Genomic DNA, 27,062 nt, shown 5'->3' on the forward strand with positions numbered 1-27,062 from the left:
GGATCTCCGTGACCAGTGTGGTCTGCCCTTTATGCGAAGGGGGCTCTGGCACGCCTCAGGCAAGGAAGTGGAAAGACCTTTCTTCTTTCTTGCATAGCACCCTTTCCTTTGAGACACGTTCCAGCATGCAAGGGAAGACTAGCGGAACGCTGTGTTTAGGCACCTTTGAGGCTACGAGGACTCTTCGTTCAACTAGGGACAATCCAACGTTTCTCCTAAGGTCCCGGCATCAAAGTTGAACGCAGCCCCACGTACGTGTAGTTTCTCAAGCACCAGAAGAGACACAAGAAGCACTGTGGTTCCTTCTCAGAATAATATCTTGCGCAGGGAGAGGAGCACTGTCCGAGTGACATAGGCGTTTTAAGGCGCTAGCTAGATCTGGGTGTCCTTGAACCTGCCAAAAGACTAGCAGGCTTCAGGAGGAAACCGTTCATTTTCCAGACGGCATCCAAAGTCGAGTTTCTGCTGGGCAGGGAGAGACGGCAGGTATGTAAGCGGAGAATGAACAGTCAGCACAGAGTTTGTTACATTGCAGCTCAGGGTCAGCCCTGAGAGCCACTGGCATCACACCGAAGACTTTCCAGAACTCGGGTCGGGGCACAGTTGAAAGACTTGTCAATCTCTCTATCCAACGAAGGCAACAGTTTGCTGCCTTTCACACTGCGTTCCAAGAGATGATCCGGAGGTACCTGGGTGGCCGAACGGTGCTCAATCGGTCAACAGGAGTCATTGAGTGCACAGTGTTCCTCCAAAGGGACATGGTGGGGCAGAGGGAGTCCCAGGAGAAGCATTCCAGCGTTAATGCGCTGCTTTCCCTAAGGGTTCATGGAAATCGTTTGTACACGTCAAGTCGTGCGTGGAAACCCTGACATTACGTTGAGCCTGGGGGACAGGTCTGGCTTTCCCGTTATGTGAACAAGGGCTGCTGGAGGCCTCCTGTAACGAGTAGGAAACTGTTAGCCTAGGAATCCTGCCATTCAATCACTCGGCATTACCACCGTGAAGAGGGGACGGGCAACAACGCTGTTTTTCACTTAAATCTGAGGCCGCAAGTGTCCTGCTTTCCCGTTGGGAAAATAATGCTTTTCTCATTAGGCCCCTAGGTCAGACTTGACGCAGCACACGTACGTGTAGCTTCTGACCGGCGAAAAGAGACTCAAGGAGCACCCTGGACCTTCCCTCTTAAAACTTTGGCACGCAGGGAGCTGAAAGGCGTGACCGACGTAATTCCTTAGGTGAGGCCAAAAAGTGTCCTTTTATCCTACCAGAGCTCAGGCAGTGTTGCAGGGGCAACAAGTCCGTTTGTCAGGCTGCGCCTAAAGTCGACGGTCTGCTTGGCAAGCGAGGGCAGCTTCGTGTTCCCAGTGCGAACGCTAAGCAGAGGGTGTTTTCATTGCCGTCCTGGTTCAGCAGCGGGGACCGCTTGCGGTCCACCTAAGACCTGCCAGACCCGTGTTCGGGAGGACTTTTGAAAGATGGGCAATCCAACGGTGCAACAAAGAGAGCAGTGTTTTGCCTTGAATTCACGCTTCGTTCCAAGGGACGATGCGAAGGGCCTAGGTGCCTGTACGTCGGTAGGTCGCCTGAGACGTGACAACCGGTACACATGGTGTTGCCGTGAGACGTGGTGAGGGCGCGGGAGTCCCAGGAGTCCCGAAAAGCCCACTAGCGTTTAGCCACTGCTTTGAGTAGGGCTCCCTGGGAAATGCTGCACGCCTGCCTGGCATTTGTGGATGCAATTCCTGGACCTTGCCTTCAGCTTGGCGCTCAGTGTCGTGTTCCTTCTGTGTAAAGGCGGCTCTGGGATGCCCCAGGAATGGAAGCGGAAACCCACCACCGCTCTCAAGGAAATTCCACTTTCCTTCCAAAGACATTCCAGCATGCAACAATGGACTGACAGAGCACTGTATTTCAGGCAGCTTTCACGCTGAACGATCCTTCTTTCCCGTTGGGAGGTACTACAGTTCTCTAAGGGTCCCGGTCTCAGAGTTGCACACAGCCCACGTGCGTATAGTTTCTCAGGAACCAAAGGGGACCCAAGGAGGACGGTGGCACCTTCTCTGAATAATTTTGTAGCCAGGGAGTTGTGCGCTGTGCGAATGGCATGAACTCTTAAAGGTGCTAGGTATCAGATTTAGGTGCTCCCCGAACCTGCCAAAAGCCTAGCAGTGTTCGGCGGTGGGGGGGTGGTGGTGGTGGAAATGTCCACTTTCCAGACTGCATCAAAGGTCGAGTTACAGCTTACCAGGAAGAGCCGGTAGGTAAGTACACCCAGAATGAACACTACGCACCGTGTCTCACATGGCTCCTCAGCGTCAGCAGTGGGAGCCCCTGGCATGCCACCTGGGACCTTCTACACCTCTGTTCAGGGGGCACTTTTGAATGTCCTGGCTATCTAGCTCTACAGCAAAGAGGAGACTTTGTCGTTTCTCAGTCTGCATTCAAAGAGGTGATCCGGAGGACTTTGACAGCAGAAAGGTGCTCAGGGGGCCAAGAAGAGTTTCGGTACACAGTGTTCTTCCAAGGGACGTGGTGAGGCAGCGGGGACCCTAGGAAAGGCATACTAACTTCAATGCACTACTCGCCTAAGGTTTCCTGGAAAACCTCTGCACGCGTCAATTCGTGGAGGGAATACCTGAACCTCACTTGGGTCGTTGTGGAACAGTAGAGTGTTCCGTTGATGGATAGAGGGCGCCCGGAGGCCTCCTGCACGGCGTAGTAAACAGAGTGTTTCTCTAGGCAAACTCCCTTTCCCCGCACATAGCCATTCTACTTGTGAAGAGAACACGAGGAACCGCACTGTTTCTCAGGACACTCTGAGGCCGCACTTTCAGCTCTCCCGCCGGGAAAATAATGCTCTTGGCTTTAGGTAACCAATATCAAAATTGAACCCAGCACATGCACTTGTAGTTTCTGACCAACAAAAAGAGACTCAAGCAGCATCCTGGACCTTCGCTGATAAGACTTTGGCACCAGGGTAGTCCTGCGTGGGCTGAATGGCCTCAACGACGTAATTCCCGGGGATGGGCCAAACTGTCCTTGTGTCTTACAAAACCCGGGGTAGCGTTCAGGGGCAAATTGTACGTTTGTCAGGCTGCCTCTGAAGTCGACCTTCTGCTTGGCAGAGAGAGAGAGAGAGAGAGAGAGAGAGAGAGAGAGAGGCGGCAGGGAAGTGTTCCCAGCATGAACCGTAAACACAGTGTTTCCTCATAGCAGCAGTGGTTCAGCAGTGGGGATCATTGGCATAATACCGAAGACCTGCTAGGCCTGTGTTCGGGAGGACTTTTGAAAGCTCGGCCGTCTAGACGGGCAGCGAAGGGAGCAGAGTGTCGCCTTTCGTTCTTCTTGCAGAGAAACGATCCGAAGGGCCCAGGTACCTGTATTTGGTTGGGTCCCCTAAGAATTGGGTACACATTGGGTACACAGTGTTTTTCCATGCGAGGTGGTGAGGACCCAGGAGTCCTAGGAGTCCTGAACCAGCACCCTAGCGTCAAGCCACTGCTTTGACTAAGGCTTCTGGGCAAATGCTGCATGCCTGCAGGCACTGTGGATGCCGTTCCCGGACCTTGTTTGGATCTCCGTGACCAGTGTGGTCTGCCCTTTATGCGAAGGGGGCTCTGGCACGCCTCAGGCAAGGAAGTGGAAAGACCTTTCTTCTTTCTTGCATAGCACCCTTTCCTTTGAGACACGTTCCAGCATGCAAGGGAAGACTAGCGGAACGCTGTGTTTAGGCACCTTTGAGGCTACGAGGACTCTTCGTTCAACTAGGGACAATCCAACGTTTCTCCTAAGGTCCCGGCATCAAAGTTGAACGCAGCCCCACGTACGTGTAGTTTCTCAAGCACCAGAAGAGACACAAGAAGCACTGTGGTTCCTTCTCAGAATAATATCTTGCGCAGGGAGAGGAGCACTGTCCGAGTGACATAGGCGTTTTAAGGCGCTAGCTAGATCTGGGTGTCCTTGAACCTGCCAAAAGACTAGCAGGCTTCAGGAGGAAACCGTTCATTTTCCAGACGGCATCCAAAGTCGAGTTTCTGCTGGGCAGGGAGAGACGGCAGGTATGTAAGCGGAGAATGAACAGTCAGCACAGAGTTTGTTACATTGCAGCTCAGGGTCAGCCCTGAGAGCCACTGGCATCACACCGAAGACTTTCCAGAACTCGGGTCGGGGCACAGTTGAAAGACTTGTCAATCTCTCTATCCAACGAAGGCAACAGTTTGCTGCCTTTCACACTGCGTTCCAAGAGATGATCCGGAGGTACCTGGGTGGCCGAACGGTGCTCAATCGGTCAACAGGAGTCATTGAGTGCACAGTGTTCCTCCAAAGGGACATGGTGGGGCAGAGGGAGTCCCAGGAGAAGCATTCCAGCGTTAATGCGCTGCTTTCCCTAAGGGTTCATGGAAATCGTTTGTACACGTCAAGTCGTGCGTGGAAACCCTGACATTACGTTGAGCCTGGGGGACAGGTCTGGCTTTCCCGTTATGTGAACAAGGGCTGCTGGAGGCCTCCTGTAACGAGTAGGAAACTGTTAGCCTAGGAATCCTGCCATTCAATCACTCGGCATTACCACCGTGAAGAGGGGACGGGCAACAACGCTGTTTTTCACTTAAATCTGAGGCCGCAAGTGTCCTGCTTTCCCGTTGGGAAAATAATGCTTTTCTCATTAGGCCCCTAGGTCAGACTTGACGCAGCACACGTACGTGTAGCTTCTGACCGGCGAAAAGAGACTCAAGGAGCACCCTGGACCTTCCCTCTTAAAACTTTGGCACGCAGGGAGCTGAAAGGCGTGACCGACGTAATTCCTTAGGTGAGGCCAAAAAGTGTCCTTTTATCCTACCAGAGCTCAGGCAGTGTTGCAGGGGCAACAAGTCCGTTTGTCAGGCTGCGCCTAAAGTCGACGGTCTGCTTGGCAAGCGAGGGCAGCTTCGTGTTCCCAGTGCGAACGCTAAGCAGAGGGTGTTTTCATTGCCGTCCTGGTTCAGCAGCGGGGACCGCTTGCGGTCCACCTAAGACCTGCCAGACCCGTGTTCGGGAGGACTTTTGAAAGATGGGCAATCCAACGGTGCAACAAAGAGAGCAGTGTTTTGCCTTGAATTCACGCTTCGTTCCAAGGGACGATGCGAAGGGCCTAGGTGCCTGTACGTCGGTAGGTCGCCTGAGACGTGACAACCGGTACACATGGTGTTGCCGTGAGACGTGGTGAGGGCGCGGGAGTCCCAGGAGTCCCGAAAAGCCCACTAGCGTTTAGCCACTGCTTTGAGTAGGGCTCCCTGGGAAATGCTGCACGCCTGCCTGGCATTTGTGGATGCAATTCCTGGACCTTGCCTTCAGCTTGGCGCTCAGTGTCGTGTTCCTTCTGTGTAAAGGCGGCTCTGGGATGCCCCAGGAACGGAAGCGGAAACCCACCACCGCTCTCAAGGAAATTCCACTTTCCTTCCAAAGACATTCCAGCATGCAACAATGGACTGACAGAGCACTGTATTTCAGGCAGCTTTCACGCTGAACGATCCTTCTTTCCCGTTGGGAGGTACTACAGTTCTCTAAGGGTCCCGGTCTCAGAGTTGCACACAGCCCACGTGCGTATAGTTTCTCAGGAACCAAAGGGGACCCAAGGAGGACGGTGGCACCTTCTCTGAATAATTTTGTAGCCAGGGAGTTGTGCGCTGTGCGAATGGCATGAACTCTTAAAGGTGCTAGGTATCAGATTTAGGTGCTCCCCGAACCTGCCAAAAGCCTAGCAGTGTTCGGCGGTGGGGGGGTGGTGGTGGTGGAAATGTCCACTTTCCAGACTGCATCAAAGGTCGAGTTACAGCTTACCAGGAAGAGCCGGTAGGTAAGTACACCCAGAATGAACACTACGCACCGTGTCTCACATGGCTCCTCAGCGTCAGCAGTGGGAGCCCCTGGCATGCCACCTGGGACCTTCTACACCTCTGTTCAGGGGGCACTTTTGAATGTCGTGGCTATCTAGCTCTACAGCAAAGAGGAGACTTTGTCGTTTCTCAGTCTGCATTCAAAGAGGTGATCCGGAGGACTTTGACAGCAGAAAGGTGCTCAGGGGGCCAAGAAGAGTTTCGGTACACAGTGTTCTTCCAAGGGACGTGGTGAGGCAGCGGGGACCCTAGGAAAGGCATACTAACTTCAATGCACTACTCGCCTAAGGTTTCCTGGAAAACCTCTGCACGCGTCAATTCGTGGAGGGAATACCTGAACCTCACTTGGGTCGTTGTGGAACAGTAGAGTGTTCCGTTGATGGATAGAGGGCGCCCGGAGGCCTCCTGCACGGCGTAGTAAACAGAGTGTTTCTCTAGGCAAACTCCCTTTCCCCGCACATAGCCATTCTACTTGTGAAGAGAACACGAGGAACCGCACTGTTTCTCAGGACACTCTGAGGCCGCACTTTCAGCTCTCCCGCCGGGAAAATAATGCTCTTGGCTTTAGGTAACCAATATCAAAATTGAACCCAGCACATGCACTTGTAGTTTCTGACCAACAAAAAGAGACTCAAGCAGCATCCTGGACCTTCGCTGATAAGACTTTGGCACCAGGGTAGTCCTGCGTGGGCTGAATGGCCTCAACGACGTAATTCCCGGGGATGGGCCAAACTGTCCTTGTGTCTTACAAAACCCGGGGTAGCGTTCAGGGGCAAATTGTACGTTTGTCAGGCTGCCTCTGAAGTCGACCTTCTGCTTGGCAGAGAGAGAGAGAGAGAGAGAGAGAGAGAGAGGCGGCAGGGAAGTGTTCCCAGCATGAACCGTAAACACAGTGTTTCCTCATAGCAGCAGTGGTTCAGCAGTGGGGATCATTGGCATAATACCGAAGACCTGCTAGGCCTGTGTTCGGGAGGACTTTTGAAAGCTCGGCCGTCTAGACGGGCAGCGAAGGGAGCAGAGTGTCGCCTTTCGTTCTTCTTGCAGAGAAACGATCCGAAGGGCCCAGGTACCTGTATTTGGTTGGGTCCCCTAAGAATTGGGTACACATTGGGTACACAGTGTTTTTCCATGCGAGGTGGTGAGGACCCAGGAGTCCTAGGAGTCCTGAACCAGCACCCTAGCGTCAAGCCACTGCTTTGACTAAGGCTTCTGGGCAAATGCTGCATGCCTGCAGGCACTGTGGATGCCGTTCCCGGACCTTGTTTGGATCTCCGTGACCAGTGTGGTCTGCCCTTTATGCGAAGGGGGCTCTGGCACGCCTCAGGCAAGGAAGTGGAAAGACCTTTCTTCTTTCTTGCATAGCACCCTTTCCTTTGAGACACGTTCCAGCATGCAAGGGAAGACTAGCGGAACGCTGTGTTTAGGCACCTTTGAGGCTACGAGGACTCTTCGTTCAACTAGGGACAATCCAACGTTTCTCCTAAGGTCCCGGCATCAAAGTTGAATGCAGCCCCACGTACGTGTAGTTTCTCAAGCACCAGAAGAGACACAAGAAGCACTGTGGTTCCTTCTCAGAATAATATCTTGCGCAGGGAGAGGAGCACTGTCCGAGTGACATAGGCGTTTTAAGGCGCTAGCTAGATCTGGGTGTCCTTGAACCTGCCAAAAGACTAGCAGGCTTCAGGAGGAAACCGTTCATTTTCCAGACGGCATCCAAAGTCGAGTTTCTGCTGGGCAGGGAGAGACGGCAGGTATGTAAGCGGAGAATGAACAGTCAGCACAGAGTTTGTTACATTGCAGCTCAGGGTCAGCCCTGAGAGCCACTGGCATCACACCGAAGACTTTCCAGAACTCGGGTCGGGGCACAGTTGAAAGACTTGTCAATCTCTCTATCCAACGAAGGCAACAGTTTGCTGCCTTTCACACTGCGTTCCAAGAGATGATCCGGAGGTACCTGGGTGGCCGAACGGTGCTCAATCGGTCAACAGGAGTCATTGAGTGCACAGTGTTCCTCCAAAGGGACATGGTGGGGCAGAGGGAGTCCCAGGAGAAGCATTCCAGCGTTAATGCGCTGCTTTCCCTAAGGGTTCATGGAAATCGTTTGTACACGTCAAGTCGTGCGTGGAAACCCTGACATTACGTTGAGCCTGGGGGACAGGTCTGGCTTTCCCGTTATGTGAACAAGGGCTGCTGGAGGCCTCCTGTAACGAGTAGGAAACTGTTAGCCTAGGAATCCTGCCATTCAATCACTCGGCATTACCACCGTGAAGAGGGGACGGGCAACAACGCTGTTTTTCACTTAAATCTGAGGCCGCAAGTGTCCTGCTTTCCCGTTGGGAAAATAATGCTTTTCTCATTAGGCCCCTAGGTCAGACTTGACGCAGCACACGTACGTGTAGCTTCTGACCGGCGAAAAGAGACTCAAGGAGCACCCTGGACCTTCCCTCTTAAAACTTTGGCACGCAGGGAGCTGAAAGGCGTGACCGACGTAATTCCTTAGGTGAGGCCAAAAAGTGTCCTTTTATCCTACCAGAGCTCAGGCAGTGTTGCAGGGGCAACAAGTCCGTTTGTCAGGCTGCGCCTAAAGTCGACGGTCTGCTTGGCAAGCGAGGGCAGCTTCGTGTTCCCAGTGCGAACGCTAAGCAGAGGGTGTTTTCATTGCCGTCCTGGTTCAGCAGCGGGGACCGCTTGCGGTCCACCTAAGACCTGCCAGACCCGTGTTCGGGAGGACTTTTGAAAGATGGGCAATCCAACGGTGCAACAAAGAGAGCAGTGTTTTGCCTTGAATTCACGCTTCGTTCCAAGGGACGATGCGAAGGGCCTAGGTGCCTGTACGTCGGTAGGTCGCCTGAGACGTGACAACCGGTACACATGGTGTTGCCGTGAGACGTGGTGAGGGCGCGGGAGTCCCAGGAGTCCCGAAAAGCCCACTAGCGTTTAGCCACTGCTTTGAGTAGGGCTCCCTGGGAAATGCTGCACGCCTGCCTGGCATTTGTGGATGCAATTCCTGGACCTTGCCTTCAGCTTGGCGCTCAGTGTCGTGTTCCTTCTGTGTAAAGGCGGCTCTGGGATGCCCCAGGAACGGAAGCGGAAACCCACCACCGCTCTCAAGGAAATTCCACTTTCCTTCCAAAGACATTCCAGCATGCAACAATGGACTGACAGAGCACTGTATTTCAGGCAGCTTTCACGCTGAACGATCCTTCTTTCCCGTTGGGAGGTACTACAGTTCTCTAAGGGTCCCGGTCTCAGAGTTGCACACAGCCCACGTGCGTATAGTTTCTCAGGAACCAAAGGGGACCCAAGGAGGACGGTGGCACCTTCTCTGAATAATTTTGTAGCCAGGGAGTTGTGCGCTGTGCGAATGGCATGAACTCTTAAAGGTGCTAGGTATCAGATTTAGGTGCTCCCCGAACCTGCCAAAAGCCTAGCAGTGTTCGGCGGTGGGGGGGTGGTGGTGGTGGAAATGTCCACTTTCCAGACTGCATCAAAGGTCGAGTTACAGCTTACCAGGAAGAGCCGGTAGGTAAGTACACCCAGAATGAACACTACGCACCGTGTCTCACATGGCTCCTCAGCGTCAGCAGTGGGAGCCCCTGGCATGCCACCTGGGACCTTCTACACCTCTGTTCAGGGGGCACTTTTGAATGTCGTGGCTATCTAGCTCTACAGCAAAGAGGAGACTTTGTCGTTTCTCAGTCTGCATTCAAAGAGGTGATCCGGAGGACTTTGACAGCAGAAAGGTGCTCAGGGGGCCAAGAAGAGTTTCGGTACACAGTGTTCTTCCAAGGGACGTGGTGAGGCAGCGGGGACCCTAGGAAAGGCATACTAACTTCAATGCACTACTCGCCTAAGGTTTCCTGGAAAACCTCTGCACGCGTCAATTCGTGGAGGGAATACCTGAACCTCACTTGGGTCGTTGTGGAACAGTAGAGTGTTCCGTTGATGGATAGAGGGCGCCCGGAGGCCTCCTGCACGGCGTAGTAAACAGAGTGTTTCTCTAGGCAAACTCCCTTTCCCCGCACATAGCCATTCTACTTGTGAAGAGAACACGAGGAACCGCACTGTTTCTCAGGACACTCTGAGGCCGCACTTTCAGCTCTCCCGCCGGGAAAATAATGCTCTTGGCTTTAGGTAACCAATATCAAAATTGAACCCAGCACATGCACTTGTAGCTTCTGACCAACAAAAAGAGACTCAAGCAGCATCCTGGACCTTCGCTGATAAGACTTTGGCACCAGGGTAGTCCTGCGTGGGCTGAATGGCCTCAACGACGTAATTCCCGGGGATGGGCCAAACTGTCCTTGTGTCTTACAAAACCCGGGGTAGCGTTCAGGGGCAAATTGTACGTTTGTCAGGCTGCCTCTGAAGTCGCCCTTCTGCTTGGCAGAGAGAGAGAGAGAGAGAGAGAGAGAGAGAGAGAGAGAGGCGGCAGGGAAGTGTTCCCAGCATGAACCGTAAACACAGTGTTTCCTCATAGCAGCAGTGGTTCAGCAGTGGGGATCATTGGCATAATACCGAAGACCTGCTAGGCCTGTGTTCGGGAGGACTTTTGAAAGCTCGGCCGTCTAGACGGGCAGCGAAGGGAGCAGAGTGTCGCCTTTCGTTCTTCTTGCAGAGAAACGATCCGAAGGGCCCAGGTACCTGTATTTGGTTGGGTCCCCTAAGAATTGGGTACACATTGGGTACACAGTGTTTTTCCATGCGAGGTGGTGAGGACCCAGGAGTCCTAGGAGTCCTGAACCAGCACCCTAGCGTCAAGCCACTGCTTTGACTAAGGCTTCTGGGCAAATGCTGCATGCCTGCAGGCACTGTGGATGCCGTTCCCGGACCTTGTTTGGATCTCCGTGACCAGTGTGGTCTGCCCTTTATGCGAAGGGGGCTCTGGCACGCCTCAGGCAAGGAAGTGGAAAGACCTTTCTTCTTTCTTGCATAGCACCCTTTCCTTTGAGACACGTTCCAGCATGCAAGGGAAGACTAGCGGAACGCTGTGTTTAGGCACCTTTGAGGCTACGAGGACTCTTCGTTCAACTAGGGACAATCCAACGTTTCTCCTAAGGTCCCGGCATCAAAGTTGAACGCAGCCCCACGTACGTGTAGTTTCTCAAGCACCAGAAGAGACACAAGAAGCACTGTGGTTCCTTCTCAGAATAATATCTTGCGCAGGGAGAGGAGCACTGTCCGAGTGACATAGGCGTTTTAAGGCGCTAGCTAGATCTGGGTGTCCTTGAACCTGCCAAAAGACTAGCAGGCTTCAGGAGGAAACCGTTCATTTTCCAGACGGCATCCAAAGTCGAGTTTCTGCTGGGCAGGGAGAGACGGCAGGTATGTAAGCGGAGAATGAACAGTCAGCACAGAGTTTGTTACATTGCAGCTCAGGGTCAGCCCTGAGAGCCACTGGCATCACACCGAAGACTTTCCAGAACTCGGGTCGGGGCACAGTTGAAAGACTTGTCAATCTCTCTATCCAACGAAGGCAACAGTTTGCTGCCTTTCACACTGCGTTCCAAGAGATGATCCGGAGGTACCTGGGTGGCCGAACGGTGCTCAATCGGTCAACAGGAGTCATTGAGTGCACAGTGTTCCTCCAAAGGGACATGGTGGGGCAGAGGGAGTCCCAGGAGAAGCATTCCAGCGTTAATGCGCTGCTTTCCCTAAGGGTTCATGGAAATCGTTTGTACACGTCAAGTCGTGCGTGGAAACCCTGACATTACGTTGAGCCTGGGGGACAGGTCTGGCTTTCCCGTTATGTGAACAAGGGCTGCTGGAGGCCTCCTGTAACGAGTAGGAAACTGTCTGTTAGCCTAGGAACCCTGCCGTTCAATCACTCGGCATTACCACCGTGAAGAGGGGACGGGCAACAACGCTGTTTTTCACTTAAATCTGAGGCCGCAAGTGTCCTGCTTTCCCGTTGGGAAAATAATGCTTTTCTCATTAGGCCCCTAGGTCAGACTTGACGCAGCACACGTACGTGTAGCTTCTGACCGGCGAAAAGAGACTCAAGGAGCACCCTGGACCTTCCCTCTTAAAACTTTGGCACGCAGGGAGCTGAAAGGCGTGACCGACGTAATTCCTTAGGTGAGGCCAAAAAGTGTCCTTTTATCCTACCAGAGCTCAGGCAGTGTTGCAGGGGCAACAAGTCCGTTTGTCAGGCTGCGCCTAAAGTCGACGGTCTGCTTGGCAAGCGAGGGCAGCTTCGTGTTCCCAGTGCGAACGCTAAGCAGAGGGTGTTTTCATTGCCGTCCTGGTTCAGCAGCGGGGACCGCTTGCGGTCCACCTAAGACCTGCCAGACCCGTGTTCGGGAGGACTTTTGAAAGATGGGCAATCCAACGGTGCAACAAAGAGAGCAGTGTTTTGCCTTGAATTCACGCTTCGTTCCAAGGGACGATGCGAAGGGCCTAGGTGCCTGTACGTCGGTAGGTCGCCTGAGACGTGACAACCGGTACACATGGTGTTGCCGTGAGACGTGGTGAGGGCGCGGGAGTCCCAGGAGTCCCGAAAAGCCCACTAGCGTTTAGCCACTGCTTTGAGTAGGGCTCCCTGGGAAATGCTGCACGCCTGCCGGGCATTTGTGGATGCAATTCCTGGACCTTGCCTTCAGCTTGGCGCTCAGTGTCGTGTTCCTTCTGTGTAAAGGCGGCTCTGGGATGCCCCAGGAATGGAAGCGGAAACCCACCACCGCTCTCAAGGAAATTCCACTTTCCTTCCAAAGACATTCCAGCATGCAACAATGGACTGACAGAGCACTGTATTTCAGGCAGCTTTCACGCTGAACGATCCTTCTTTCCCGTTGGGAGGTACTACAGTTCTCTAAGGGTCCCGGTCTCAGAGTTGCACACAGCCCACGTGCGTATAGTTTCTCAGGAACCAAAGGGGACCCAAGGAGGACGGTGGCACCTTCTCTGAATAATTTTGTAGCCAGGGAGTTGTGCGCTGTGCGAATGGCATGAACTCTTAAAGGTGCTAGGTATCAGATTTAGGTGCTCCCCGAACCTGCCAAAAGCCTAGCAGTGTTCGGCGGTGGGGGGGTGGTGGTGGTGGAAATGTCCACTTTCCAGACTGCATCAAAGGTCGAGTTACAGCTTACCAGGAAGAGCCGGTAGGTAAGTACACCCAGAATGAACACTACGCACCGTGTCTCACATGGCTCCTCAGCGTCAGCAGTGGGAGCCCCTGGCATGCCACCTGGGACCTTCTACACCTCTGTTCAGGGGGCACTTTTGAATGTCGTGGCTATCTAGCTCTACAGCAAAGAGGAGACTTTGTCGTTTCTCAGTCTGCATTCAAAGAGGTGATCCGGAGGACTTTGACAGCAGAAAGGTGCTCAGGGGGCCAAGAAGAGTTTCGGTACACAGTGTTCTTCCAAGGGACGTGGTGAGGCAGCGGGGACCCTAGGAAAGGCATACTAACTTCAATGCACTACTCGCCTAAGGTTTCCTGGAAAACCTCTGCACGCGTCAATTCGTGGAGGGAATACCTGAACCTCACTTGGGTCGTTGTGGAACAGTAGAGTGTTCCGTTGATGGATAGAGGGCGCCCGGAGGCCTCCTGCACGGCGTAGTAAACAGAGTGTTTCTCTAGGCAAACTCCCTTTCCCCGCACATAGCCATTCTACTTGTGAAGAGAACACGAGGAACCGCACTGTTTCTCAGGACACTCTGAGGCCGCACTTTCAGCTCTCCCGCCGGGAAAATAATGCTCTTGGCTTTAGGTAACCAATATCAAAATTGAACCCAGCACATGCACTTGTAGCTTCTGACCAACAAAAAGAGACTCAAGCAGCATCCTGGACCTTCGCTGATAAGACTTTGGCACCAGGGTAGTCCTGCGTGGGCTGAATGGCCTCAACGACGTAATTCCCGGGGATGGGCCAAACTGTCCTTGTGTCTTACAAAACCCGGGGTAGCGTTCAGGGGCAAATTGTACGTTTGTCAGGCTGCCTCTGAAGTCGCCCTTCTGCTTGGCAGAGAGAGAGAGAGAGAGAGAGAGAGAGAGAGAGAGAGAGGCGGCAGGGAAGTGTTCCCAGCATGAACCGTAAACACAGTGTTTCCTCATAGCAGCAGTGGTTCAGCAGTGGGGATCATTGGCATAATACCGAAGACCTGCTAGGCCTGTGTTCGGGAGGACTTTTGAAAGCTCGGCCGTCTAGACGGGCAGCGAAGGGAGCAGAGTGTCGCCTTTCGTTCTTCTTGCAGAGAAACGATCCGAAGGGCCCAGGTACCTGTATTTGGTTGGGTCCCCTAAGAATTGGGTACACATTGGGTACACAGTGTTTTTCCATGCGAGGTGGTGAGGACCCAGGAGTCCTAGGAGTCCTGAACCAGCACCCTAGCATCAAGCCACTGCTTTGACTAAGGCTTCTGGGCAAATGCTGCATGCCTGCAGGCACTGTGGATGCCGTTCCCGGACCTTGTTTGGATCTCCGTGACCAGTGTGGTCTGCCCTTTATGCGAAGGGGGCTCTGGCACGCCTCAGGCAAGGAAGTGGAAAGACCTTTCTTCTTTCTTGCATAGCACCCTTTCCTTTGAGACACGTTCCAGCATGCAAGGGAAGACTAGCGGAACGCTGTGTTTAGGCACCTTTGAGGCTACGAGGACTCTTCGTTCAACTAGGGACAATCCAACGTTTCTCCTAAGGTCCCGGCATCAAAGTTGAACGCAGCCCCACGTACGTGTAGTTTCTCAAGCACCAGAAGAGACACAAGAAGCACTGTGGTTCCTTCTCAGAATAATATCTTGCGCAGGGAGAGGAGCACTGTCCGAGTGACATAGGCGTTTTAAGGCGCTAGCTAGATCTGGGTGTCCTTGAACCTGCCAAAAGACTAGCAGGCTTCAGGAGGAAACCGTTCATTTTCCAGACGGCATCCAAAGTCGAGTTTCTGCTGGGCAGGGAGAGACGGCAGGTATGTAAGCGGAGAATGAACAGTCAGCACAGAGTTTGTTACATTGCAGCTCAGGGTCAGCCCTGAGAGCCACTGGCATCACACCGAAGACTTTCCAGAACTCGGGTCGGGGCACAGTTGAAAGACTTGTCAATCTCTCTATCCAACGAAGGCAACAGTTTGCTGCCTTTCACACTGCGTTCCAAGAGATGATCCGGAGGTACCTGGGTGGCCGAACGGTGCTCAATCGGTCAACAGGAGTCATTGAGTGCACAGTGTTCCTCCAAAGGGACATGGTGGTGCAGAGGGAGTCCCAGGAGAAGCATTCCAGCGTTAATGCGCTGCTTTCCCTAAGGGTTCATGGAAATCGTTTGTACACGTCAAGTCGTGCGTGGAAACCCTGACATTACGTTGAGCTTGGGGGACAGGTCTGGCTTTCCCGTTATGTGAACAAGGGCTGCTGGAGGCCTCCTGTAACGAGTAGGAAACTGTTAGCCTAGGAATCCTGCCATTCAATCACTCGGCATTACCACCGTGAAGAGGGGACGGGCAACAACGCTGTTTTTCACTTAAATCTGAGGCCGCAAGTGTCCTGCTTTCCCGTTGGGAAAATAATGCTTTTCTCATTAGGCCCCTAGGTCAGACTTGACGCAGCACACGTACGTGTAGCTTCTGACCGGCGAAAAGAGACTCAAGGAGCACCCTGGACCTTCCCTCTTAAAACTTTGGCACGCAGGGAGCTGAAAGGCGTGACCGACGTAATTCCTTAGGTGAGGCCAAAAAGTGTCCTTTTATCCTACCAGAGCTCAGGCAGTGTTGCAGGGGCAACAAGTCCGTTTGTCAGGCTGCGCCTAAAGTCGACGGTCTGCTTGGCAAGCGAGGGCAGCTTCGTGTTCCCAGTGCGAACGCTAAGCAGAGGGTGTTTTCATTGCCGTCCTGGTTCAGCAGCGGGGACCGCTTGCGGTCCACCTAAGACCTGCCAGACCCGTGTTCGGGAGGACTTTTGAAAGATGGGCAATCCAACGGTGCAACAAAGAGAGCAGTGTTTTGCCTTGAATTCACGCTTCGTTCCAAGGGACGATGCGAAGGGCCTAGGTGCCTGTACGTCGGTAGGTCGCCTGAGACGTGACAACCGGTACACATGGTGTTGCCGTGAGACGTGGTGAGGGCGCGGGAGTCCCAGGAGTCCCGAAAAGCCCACTAGCGTTTAGCCACTGCTTTGAGTAGGGCTCCCTGGGAAATGCTGCACGCCTGCCTGGCATTTGTGGATGCAATTCCTGGACCTTGCCTTCAGCTTGGCGCTCAGTGTCGTGTTCCTTCTGTGTAAAGGCGGCTCTGGGATGCCCCAGGAATGGAAGCGGAAACCCACCACCGCTCTCAAGGAAATTCCACTTTCCTTCCAAAGACATTCCAGCATGCAACAATGGACTGACAGAGCACTGTATTTCAGGCAGCTTTCACGCTGAACGATCCTTCTTTCCCGTTGGGAGGTACTACAGTTCTCTAAGGGTCCCGGTCTCAGAGTTGCACACAGCCCACGTGCGTATAGTTTCTCAGGAACCAAAGGGGACCCAAGGAGGACGGTGGCACCTTCTCTGAATAATTTTGTAGCCAGGGAGTTGTGCGCTGTGCGAATGGCATGAACTCTTAAAGGTGCTAGGTATCAGATTTAGGTGCTCCCCGAACCTGCCAAAAGCCTAGCAGTGTTCGGCGGTGGGGGGGTGGTGGTGGTGGAAATGTCCACTTTCCAGACTGCATCAAAGGTCGAGTTACAGCTTACCAGGAAGAGCCGGTAGGTAAGTACACCCAGAATGAACACTACGCACCGTGTCTCACATGGCTCCTCAGCGTCAGCAGTGGGAGCCCCTGGCATGCCACCTGGGACCTTCTACACCTCTGTTCAGGGGGCACTTTTGAATGTCGTGGCTATCTAGCTCTACAGCAAAGAGGAGACTTTGTCGTTTCTCAGTCTGCATTCAAAGAGGTGATCCGGAGGACTTTGACAGCAGAAAGGTGCTCAGGGGGCCAAGAAGAGTTTCGGTACACAGTGTTCTTCCAAGGGACGTGGTGAGGCAGCGGGGACCCTAGGAAAGGCATACTAACTTCAATGCACTACTCGCCTAAGGTTTCCTGGAAAACCTCTGCACGCGTCAATTCGTGGAGGGAATACCTGAACCTCACTTGGGTCGTTGTGGAACAGTAGAGTGTTCCGTTGATGGATAGAGGGCGCCCGGAGGCCTCCTGCACGGCGTAGTAAACAGAGTGTTTCTCTAGGCAAACTCCCTTTCCCCGCACATAGCCATTCTACTTGTGAAGAGAACACGAGGAACCGCACTGTTTCTCAGGACACTCTGAGGCCGCACTTTCAGCTCTCCCGCCGGGAAAATAATGCTCTTGGCTTTAGGTAACCAATATCAAAATTGAACCCAGCACATGCACTTGTAGCTTCTGACCAACAAAAAGAGACTCAAGCAGCATCCTGGACCTTCGCTGATAAGACTTTGGCACCAGGGTAGTCCTGCGTGGGCTGAATGGCCTCAACGACGTAATTCCCGGGGATGGGCCAAACTGTCCTTGTGTCTTACAAAACCCGGGGTAGCGTTCAGGGGCAAATTGTACGTTTGTCAGGCTGCCTCTGAAGTCGACCTTCTGCTTGGCAGAGAGAGAGAGAGAGAGAGAGAGAGAGAGAGAGAGAGAGAGAGAGAGAGGCGGCAGGGAAGTGTTCCCAGCATGAACCGTAAACACAGTGTTTCCTCATAGCAGCAGTGGTTCAGCAGTGGGGATCATTGGCATAATACCGAAGACCTGCTAGGCCTGTGTTCGGGAGGACTTTTGAAAGCTCGGCCGTCTAGACGGGCAGCGAAGGGAGCAGAGTGTCGCCTTTCGTTCTTCTTGCAGAGAAACGATCCGAAGGGCCCAGGTACCTGTATTTGGTTGGGTCCCCTAAGAATTGGGTACACATTGGGTACACAGTGTTTTTCCATGCGAGGTGGTGAGGACCCAGGAGTCCTAGGAGTCCTGAACCAGCACCCTAGCGTCAAGCCACTGCTTTGACTAAGGCTTCTGGGCAAATGCTGCATGCCTGCAGGCACTGTGGATGCCGTTCCCGGACCTTGTTTGGATCTCCGTGACCAGTGTGGTCTGCCCTTTATGCGAAGGGGGCTCTGGCACGCCTCAGGCAAGGAAGTGGAAAGACCTTTCTTCTTTCTTGCATAGCACCCTTTCCTTTGAGACACGTTCCAGCATGCAAGGGAAGACTAGCGGAACGCTGTGTTTAGGCACCTTTGAGGCTACGAGGACTCTTCGTTCAACTAGGGACAATCCAACGTTTCTCCTAAGGTCCCGGCATCAAAGTTGAACGCAGCCCCACGTACGTGTAGTTTCTCAAGCACCAGAAGAGACACAAGAAGCACTGTGGTTCCTTCTCAGAATAATATCTTGCGCAGGGAGAGGAGCACTGTCCGAGTGACATAGGCGTTTTAAGGCGCTAGCTAGATCTGGGTGTCCTTGAACCTGCCAAAAGACTAGCAGGCTTCAGGAGGAAACCATTCATTTTCCAGACGGCATCCAAAGTCGAGTTTCTGCTGGGCAGGGAGAGACGGCAGGTATGTAAGCGGAGAATGAACAGTCAGCACAGAGTTTGTTACATTGCAGCTCAGGGTCAGCCCTGAGAGCCACTGGCATCACACCGAAGACTTTCCAGAACTCGGGTCGGGGCACAGTTGAAAGACTTGTCAATCTCTCTATCCAACGAAGGCAACAGTTTGCTGCCTTTCACACTGCGTTCCAAGAGATGATCCGGAGGTACCTGGGTGGCCGAACGGTGCTCAATCGGTCAACAGGAGTCATTGAGTGCACAGTGTTCCTCCAAAGGGACATGGTGGGGCAGAGGGAGTCCCAGGAGAAGCATTCCAGCGTTAATGCGCTGCTTTCCCTAAGGGTTCATGGAAATCGTTTGTACACGTCAAGTCGTGCGTGGAAACCCTGACATTACGTTGAGCCTGGGGGACAGGTCTGGCTTTCCCGTTATGTGAACAAGGGCTGCTGGAGGCCTCCTGTAACGAGTAGGAAACTGTTAGCCTAGGAATCCTGCCATTCAATCACTCGGCATTACCACCGTGAAGAGGGGACGGGCAACAACGCTGTTTTTCACTTAAATCTGAGGCCGCAAGTGTCCTGCTTTCCCGTTGGGAAAATAATGCTTTTCTCATTAGGCCCCTAGGTCAGACTTGACGCAGCACACGTACGTGTAGCTTCTGACCGGCGAAAAGAGACTCAAGGAGCACCCTGGACCTTCCCTCTTAAAACTTTGGCACGCAGGGAGCTGAAAGGCGTGACCGACGTAATTCCTTAGGTGAGGCCAAAAAGTGTCCTTTTATCCTACCAGAGCTCAGGCAGTGTTGCAGGGGCAACAAGTCCGTTTGTCAGGCTGCGCCTAAAGTCGACGGTCTGCTTGGCAAGCGAGGGCAGCTTCGTGTTCCCAGTGCGAACGCTAAGCAGAGGGTGTTTTCATTGCCGTCCTGGTTCAGCAGCGGGGACCGCTTGCGGTCCACCTAAGACCTGCCAGACCCGTGTTCGGGAGGACTTTTGAAAGATGGGCAATCCAACGGTGCAACAAAGAGAGCAGTGTTTTGCCTTGAATTCACGCTTCGTTCCAAGGGACGATGCGAAGGGCCTAGGTGCCTGTACGTCGGTAGGTCGCCTGAGACGTGACAACCGGTACACATGGTGTTGCCGTGAGACGTGGTGAGGGCGCGGGAGTCCCAGGAGTCCCGAAAAGCCCACTAGCGTTTAGCCACTGCTTTGAGTAGGGCTCCCTGGGAAATGCTGCACGCCTGCCTGGCATTTGTGGATGCAATTCCTGGACCTTGCCTTCAGCTTGGCGCTCAGTGTCGTGTTCCTTCTGTGTAAAGGCGGCTCTGGGATGCCCCAGGAACGGAAGCGGAAACCCACCACCGCTCTCAAGGAAATTCCACTTTCCTTCCAAAGACATTCCAGCATGCAACAATGGACTGACAGAGCACTGTATTTCAGGCAGCTTTCACGCTGAACGATCCTTCTTTCCCGTTGGGAGGTACTACAGTTCTCTAAGGGTCCCGGTCTCAGAGTTGCACACAGCCCACGTGCGTATAGTTTCTCAGGAACCAAAGGGGACCCAAGGAGGACGGTGGCACCTTCTCTGAATAATTTTGTAGCCAGGGAGTTGTGCGCTGTGCGAATGGCATGAACTCTTAAAGGTGCTAGGTATCAGATTTAGGTGCTCCCCGAACCTGCCAAAAGCCTAGCAGTGTTCGGCGGTGGGGGGGTGGTGGTGGTGGAAATGTCCACTTTCCAGACTGCATCAAAGGTCGAGTTACAGCTTACCAGGAAGAGCCGGTAGGTAAGTACACCCAGAATGAACACTACGCACCGTGTCTCACATGGCTCCTCAGCGTCAGCAGTGGGAGCCCCTGGCATGCCACCTGGGACCTTCTACACCTCTGTTCAGGGGGCACTTTTGAATGTCGTGGCTATCTAGCTCTACAGCAAAGAGGAGACTTTGTCGTTTCTCAGTCTGCATTCAAAGAGGTGATCCGGAGGACTTTGACAGCAGAAAGGTGCTCAGGGGGCCAAGAAGAGTTTCGGTACACAGTGTTCTTCCAAGGGACGTGGTGAGGCAGCGGGGACCCTAGGAAAGGCATACTAACTTCAATGCACTACTCGCCTAAGGTTTCCTGGAAAACCTCTGCACGCGTCAATTCGTGGAGGGAATACCTGAACCTCACTTGGGTCATTGTGGAACAGTAGAGTGTTCCGTTGATGGATAGAGGGCGCCCGGAGGCCTCCTGCACGGCGTAGTAAACAGAGTGTTTCTCTAGGCAAACTCCCTTTCCCCGCACATAGCCATTCTACTTGTGAAGAGAACACGAGGAACCGCACTGTTTCTCAGGACACTCTGAGGCCGCACTTTCAGCTCTCCCGCCGGGAAAATAATGCTCTTGGCTTTAGGTAACCAATATCAAAATTGAACCCAGCACATGCACTTATAGCTTCTGACCAACAAAAAGAGACTCAAGCAGCATCCTGGACCTTCGCTGATAAGACTTTGGCACCAGGGTAGTCCTGCGTGGGCTGAATGGCCTCAACGACGTAATTCCCGGGGATGGGCCAAACTGTCCTTGTGTCTTACAAAACCCGGGGTAGCGTTCAGGGGCAAATTGTACGTTTGTCAGGCTGCCTCTGAAGTCGACCTTCTGCTTGGCAGAGAGAGAGAGAGAGAGAGAGAGAGAGAGAGAGAGAGAGAGAGAGAGAGAGAGGCGGCAGGGAAGTGTTCCCAGCATGAACCGTAAACACAGTGTTTCCTCATAGCAGCAGTGGTTCAGCAGTGGGGATCATTGGCATAATACCGAAGACCTGCTAGGCCTGTGTTCGGGAGGACTTTTGAAAGCTCGGCCGTCTAGACGGGCAGCGAAGGGAGCAGAGTGTCGCCTTTCGTTCTTCTTGCAGAGAAACGATCCGAAGGGCCCAGGTACCTGTATTTGGTTGGGTCCCCTAAGAATTGGGTACACATTGGGTACACAGTGTTTTTCCATGCGAGGTGGTGAGGACCCAGGAGTCCTAGGAGTCCTGAACCAGCACCCTAGCGTCAAGCCACTGCTTTGACTAAGGCTTCTGGGCAAATGCTGCATGCCTGCAGGCACTGTGGATGCCGTTCCCGGACCTTGTTTGGATCTCCGTGACCAGTGTGGTCTGCCCTTTATGCGAAGGGGGCTCTGGCACGCCTCAGGCAAGGAAGTGGAAAGACCTTTCTTCTTTCTTGCATAGCACCCTTTCCTTTGAGACACGTTCCAGCATGCAAGGGAAGACTAGCGGAACGCTGTGTTTAGGCACCTTTGAGGCTACGAGGACTCTTCGTTCAACTAGGGACAATCCAACGTTTCTCCTAAGGTCCCGGCATCAAAGTTGAACGCAGCCCCACGTACGTGTAGTTTCTCAAGCACCAGAAGAGACACAAGAAGCACTGTGGTTCCTTCTCAGAATAATATCTTGCGCAGGGAGAGGAGCACTGTCCGAGTGACATAGGCGTTTTAAGGCGCTAGCTAGATCTGGGTGTCCTTGAACCTGCCAAAAGACTAGCAGGCTTCAGGAGGAAACCGTTCATTTTCCAGACGGCATCCAAAGTCGAGTTTCTGCTGGGCAGGGAGAGACGGCAGGTATGTAAGCGGAGAATGAACAGTCAGCACAGAGTTTGTTACATTGCAGCTCAGGGTCAGCCCTGAGAGCCACTGGCATCACACCGAAGACTTTCCAGAACTCGGGTCGGGGCACAGTTGAAAGACTTGTCAATCTCTCTATCCAACGAAGGCAACAGTTTGCTGCCTTTCACACTGCGTTCCAAGAGATGATCCGGAGGTACCTGGGTGGCCGAACGGTGCTCAATCGGTCAACAGGAGTCATTGAGTGCACAGTGTTCCTCCAAAGGGACATGGTGGGGCAGAGGGAGTCCCAGGAGAAGCATTCCAGCGTTAATGCGCTGCTTTCCCTAAGGGTTCATGGAAATCGTTTGTACACGTCAAGTCGTGCGTGGAAACCCTGACATTACGTTGAGCCTGGGGGACAGGTCTGGCTTTCCCGTTATGTGAACAAGGGCTGCTGGAGGCCTCCTGTAACGAGTAGGAAACTGTTAGCCTAGGAATCCTGCCATTCAATCACTCGGCATTACCACCGTGAAGAGGGGACGGGCAACAACGCTGTTTTTCACTTAAATCTGAGGCCGCAAGTGTCCTGCTTTCCCGTTGGGAAAATAATGCTTTTCTCATTAGGCCCCTAGGTCAGACTTGACGCAGCACACGTACGTGTAGCTTCTGACCGGCGAAAAGAGACTCAAGGAGCACCCTGGACCTTCCCTCTTAAAACTTTGGCACGCAGGGAGCTGAAAGGCGTGACCGACGTAATTCCTTAGGTGAGGCCAAAAAGTGTCCTTTTATCCTACCAGAGCTCAGGCAGTGTTGCAGGGGCAACAAGTCCGTTTGTCAGGCTGCGCCTAAAGTCGACGGTCTGCTTGGCAAGCGAGGGCAGCTTCGTGTTCCCAGTGCGAACGCTAAGCAGAGGGTGTTTTCATTGCCGTCCTGGTTCAGCAGCGGGGACCGCTTGCGGTCCACCTAAGACCTGCCAGACCCGTGTTCGGGAGGACTTTTGAAAGATGGGCAATCCAACGGTGCAACAAAGAGAGCAGTGTTTTGCCTTGAATTCACGCTTCGTTCCAAGGGACGATGCGAAGGGCCTAGGTGCCTGTACGTCGGTAGGTCGCCTGAGACGTGACAACCGGTACACATGGTGTTGCCGTGAGACGTGGTGAGGGCGCGGGAGTCCCAGGAGTCCCGAAAAGCCCACTAGCGTTTAGCCACTGCTTTGAGTAGGGCTCCCTGGGAAATGCTGCACGCCTGCCTGGCATTTGTGGATGCAATTCCTGGACCTTGCCTTCAGCTTGGCGCTCAGTGTCGTGTTCCTTCTGTGTAAAGGCGGCTCTGGGATGCCCCAGGAACGGAAGCGGAAACCCACCACCGCTCTCAAGGAAATTCCACTTTCCTTCCAAAGACATTCCAGCATGCAACAATGGACTGACAGAGCACTGTATTTCAGGCAGCTTTCACGCTGAACGATCCTTCTTTCCCGTTGGGAGGTACTACAGTTCTCTAAGGGTCCCGGTCTCAGAGTTGCACACAGCCCACGTGCGTATAGTTTCTCAGGAACCAAAGGGGACCCAAGGAGGACGGTGGCACCTTCTCTGAATAATTTTGTAGCCAGGGAGTTGTGCGCTGTGCGAATGGCATGAACTCTTAAAGGTGCTAGGTATCAGATTTAGGTGCTCCCCGAACCTGCCAAAAGCCTAGCAGTGTTCGGCGGTGGGGGGGTGGTGGTGGTGGAAATGTCCACTTTCCAGACTGCATCAAAGGTCGAGTTACAGCTTACCAGGAAGAGCCGGTAGGTAAGTACACCCAGAATGAACACTACGCACCGTGTCTCACATGGCTCCTCAGCGTCAGCAGTGGGAGCCCCTGGCATGCCACCTGGGACCTTCTACACCTCTGTTCAGGGGGCACTTTTGAATGTCGTGGCTATCTAGCTCTACAGCAAAGAGGAGACTTTGTCGTTTCTCAGTCTGCATTCAAAGAGGTGATCCGGAGGACTTTGACAGCAGAAAGGTGCTCAGGGGGCCAAGAAGAGTTTCGGTACACAGTGTTCTTCCAAGGGACGTGGTGAGGCAGCGGGGACCCTAGGAAAGGCATACTAACTTCAATGCACTACTCGCCTAAGGTTTCCTGGAAAACCTCTGCACGCGTCAATTCGTGGAGGGAATACCTGAACCTCACTTGGGTCGTTGTGGAACAGTAGAGTGTTCCGTTGATGGATAGAGGGCGCCCGGAGGCCTCCTGCACGGCGTAGTAAACAGAGTGTTTCTCTAGGCAAACTCCCTTTCCCCGCACATAGCCATTCTACTTGTGAAGAGAACACGAGGAACCGCACTGTTTCTCAGGACACTCTGAGGCCGCACTTTCAGCTCTCCCGCCGGGAAAATAATGCTCTTGGCTTTAGGTAACCAATATCAAAATTGAACCCAGCACATGCACTTGTAGTTTCTGACCAACAAAAAGAGACTCAAGCAGCATCCTGGACCTTCGCTGATAAGACTTTGGCACCAGGGTAGTCCTGCGTGGGCTGAATGGCCTCAACGACGTAATTCCCGGGGATGGGCCAAACTGTCCTTGTGTCTTACAAAACCCGGGGTAGCGTTCAGGGGCAAATTGTACGTTTGTCAGGCTGCCTCTGAAGTCGACCTTCTGCTTGGCAGAGAGAGAGAGAGAGAGAGAGAGAGAGAGAGAGAGAGAGAGAGAGAGAGAGGCGGCAGGGAAGTGTTCCCAGCATGAACCGTAAACACAGTGTTTCCTCATAGCAGCAGTGGTTCAGCAGTGGGGATCATTGGCATAATACCGAAGACCTGCTAGGCCTGTGTTCGGGAGGACTTTTGAAAGCTCGGCCGTCTAGACGGGCAGCGAAGGGAGCAGAGTGTCGCCTTTCGTTCTTCTTGCAGAGAAACGATCCGAAGGGCCCAGGTACCTGTATTTGGTTGGGTCCCCTAAGAATTGGGTACACATTGGGTACACAGTGTTTTTCCATGCGAGGTGGTGAGGACCCAGGAGTCCTAGGAGTCCTGAACCAGCACCCTAGCGTCAAGCCACTGCTTTGACTAAGGCTTCTGGGCAAATGCTGCATGCCTGCAGGCACTGTGGATGCCGTTCCCGGACCTTGTTTGGATCTCCGTGACCAGTGTGGTCTGCCCTTTATGCGAAGGGGGCTCTGGCACGCCTCAGGCAAGGAAGTGGAAAGACCTTTCTTCTTTCTTGCATAGCACCCTTTCCTTTGAGACACGTTCCAGCATGCAAGGGAAGACTAGCGGAACGCTGTGTTTAGGCACCTTTGAGGCTACGAGGACTCTTCGTTCAACTAGGGACAATCCAACGTTTCTCCTAAGGTCCCGGCATCAAAGTTGAACGCAGCCCCACGTACGTGTAGTTTCTCAAGCACCAGAAGAGACACAAGAAGCACTGTGGTACATTCTCAGAATAATATCTTGCGCAGGGAGAGGAGCACTGTCCGAGTGACATAGGCGTTTTAAGGCGCTAGCTAGATCTGGGTGTCCTTGAACCTGCCAAAAGACTAGCAGGCTTCAGGAGGAAACCGTTCATTTTCCAGACGGCATCCAAAGTCGAGTTTCTGCTGGGCAGGGAGAGACGGCAGGTATGTAAGCGGAGAATGAACAGTCAGCACAGAGTTTGTTACATTGCAGCTCAGGGTCAGCCCTGAGAGCCACTGGCATCACACCGAAGACTTTCCAGAACTCGGGTCGGGGCACAGTTGAAAGACTTGTCAATCTCTCTATCCAACGAAGGCAACAGTTTGCTGCCTTTCACACTGCGTTCCAAGAGATGATCCGGAGGTACCTGGGTGGCCGAACGGTGCTCAATCGGTCAACAGGAGTCATTGAGTGCACAGTGTTCCTCCAAAGGGACATGGTGGGGCAGAGGGAGTCCCAGGAGAAGCATTCCAGCGTTAATGCGCTGCTTTCCCTAAGGGTTCATGGAAATCGTTTGTACACGTCAAGTCGTGCGTGGAAACCCTGACATTACGTTGAGCCTGGGGGACAGGTCTGGCTTTCCCGTTATGTGAACAAGGGCTGCTGGAGGCCTCCTGTAACGAGTAGGAAACTGTTAGCCTAGGAATCCTGCCATTCAATCACTCGGCATTACCACCGTGAAGAGGGGACGGGCAACAACGCTGTTTTTCACTTAAATCTGAGGCCGCAAGTGTCCTGCTTTCCCGTTGGGAAAATAATGCTTTTCTCATTAGGCCCCTAGGTCAGACTTGACGCAGCACACGTACGTGTAGCTTCTGACCGGCGAAAAGAGACTCAAGGAGCACCCTGGACCTTCCCTCTTAAAACTTTGGCACGCAGGGAGCTGAAAGGCGTGACCGACGTAATTCCTTAGGTGAGGCCAAAAAGTGTCCTTTTATCCTACCAGAGCTCAGGCAGTGTTGCAGGGGCAACAAGTCCGTTTGTCAGGCTGCGCCTAAAGTCGACGGTCTGCTTGGCAAGCGAGGGCAGCTTCGTGTTCCCAGTGCGAACGCTAAGCAGAGGGTGTTTTCATTGCCGTCCTGGTTCAGCAGCGGGGACCGCTTGCGGTCCACCTAAGACCTGCCAGACCCGTGTTCGGGAGGACTTTTGAAAGATGGGCAATCCAACGGTGCAACAAAGAGAGCAGTGTTTTGCCTTGAATTCACGCTTCGTTCCAAGGGACGATGCGAAGGGCCTAGGTGCCTGTACGTCGGTAGGTCGCCTGAGACGTGACAACCGGTACACATGGTGTTGCCGTGAGACGTGGTGAGGGCGCGGGAGTCCCAGGAGTCCCGAAAAGCCCACTAGCGTTTAGCCACTGCTTTGAGTAGGGCTCCCTGGGAAATGCTGCACGCCTGCCTGGCATTTGTGGATGCAATTCCTGGACCTTGCCTTCAGCTTGGCGCTCAGTGTCGTGTTCCTTCTGTGTAAAGGCGGCTCTGGGATGCCCCAGGAACGGAAGCGGAAACCCACCACCGCTCTCAAGGAAATTCCACTTTCCTTCCAAAGACATTCCAGCATGCAACAATGGACTGACAGAGCACTGTATTTCAGGCAGCTTTCACGCTGAACGATCCTTCTTTCCCGTTGGGAGGTACTACAGTTCTCTAAGGGTCCCGGTCTCAGAGTTGCACACAGCCCACGTGCGTATAG

The sequence above is a fragment of the Leucopleurus acutus genome, assembly GCF_964270905.1.
Source record: "Leucopleurus acutus genome assembly, chromosome: 5".
In the NCBI taxonomy this organism is placed as follows: domain Eukaryota; kingdom Metazoa; phylum Chordata; class Mammalia; order Artiodactyla; family Delphinidae; genus Leucopleurus; species Leucopleurus acutus.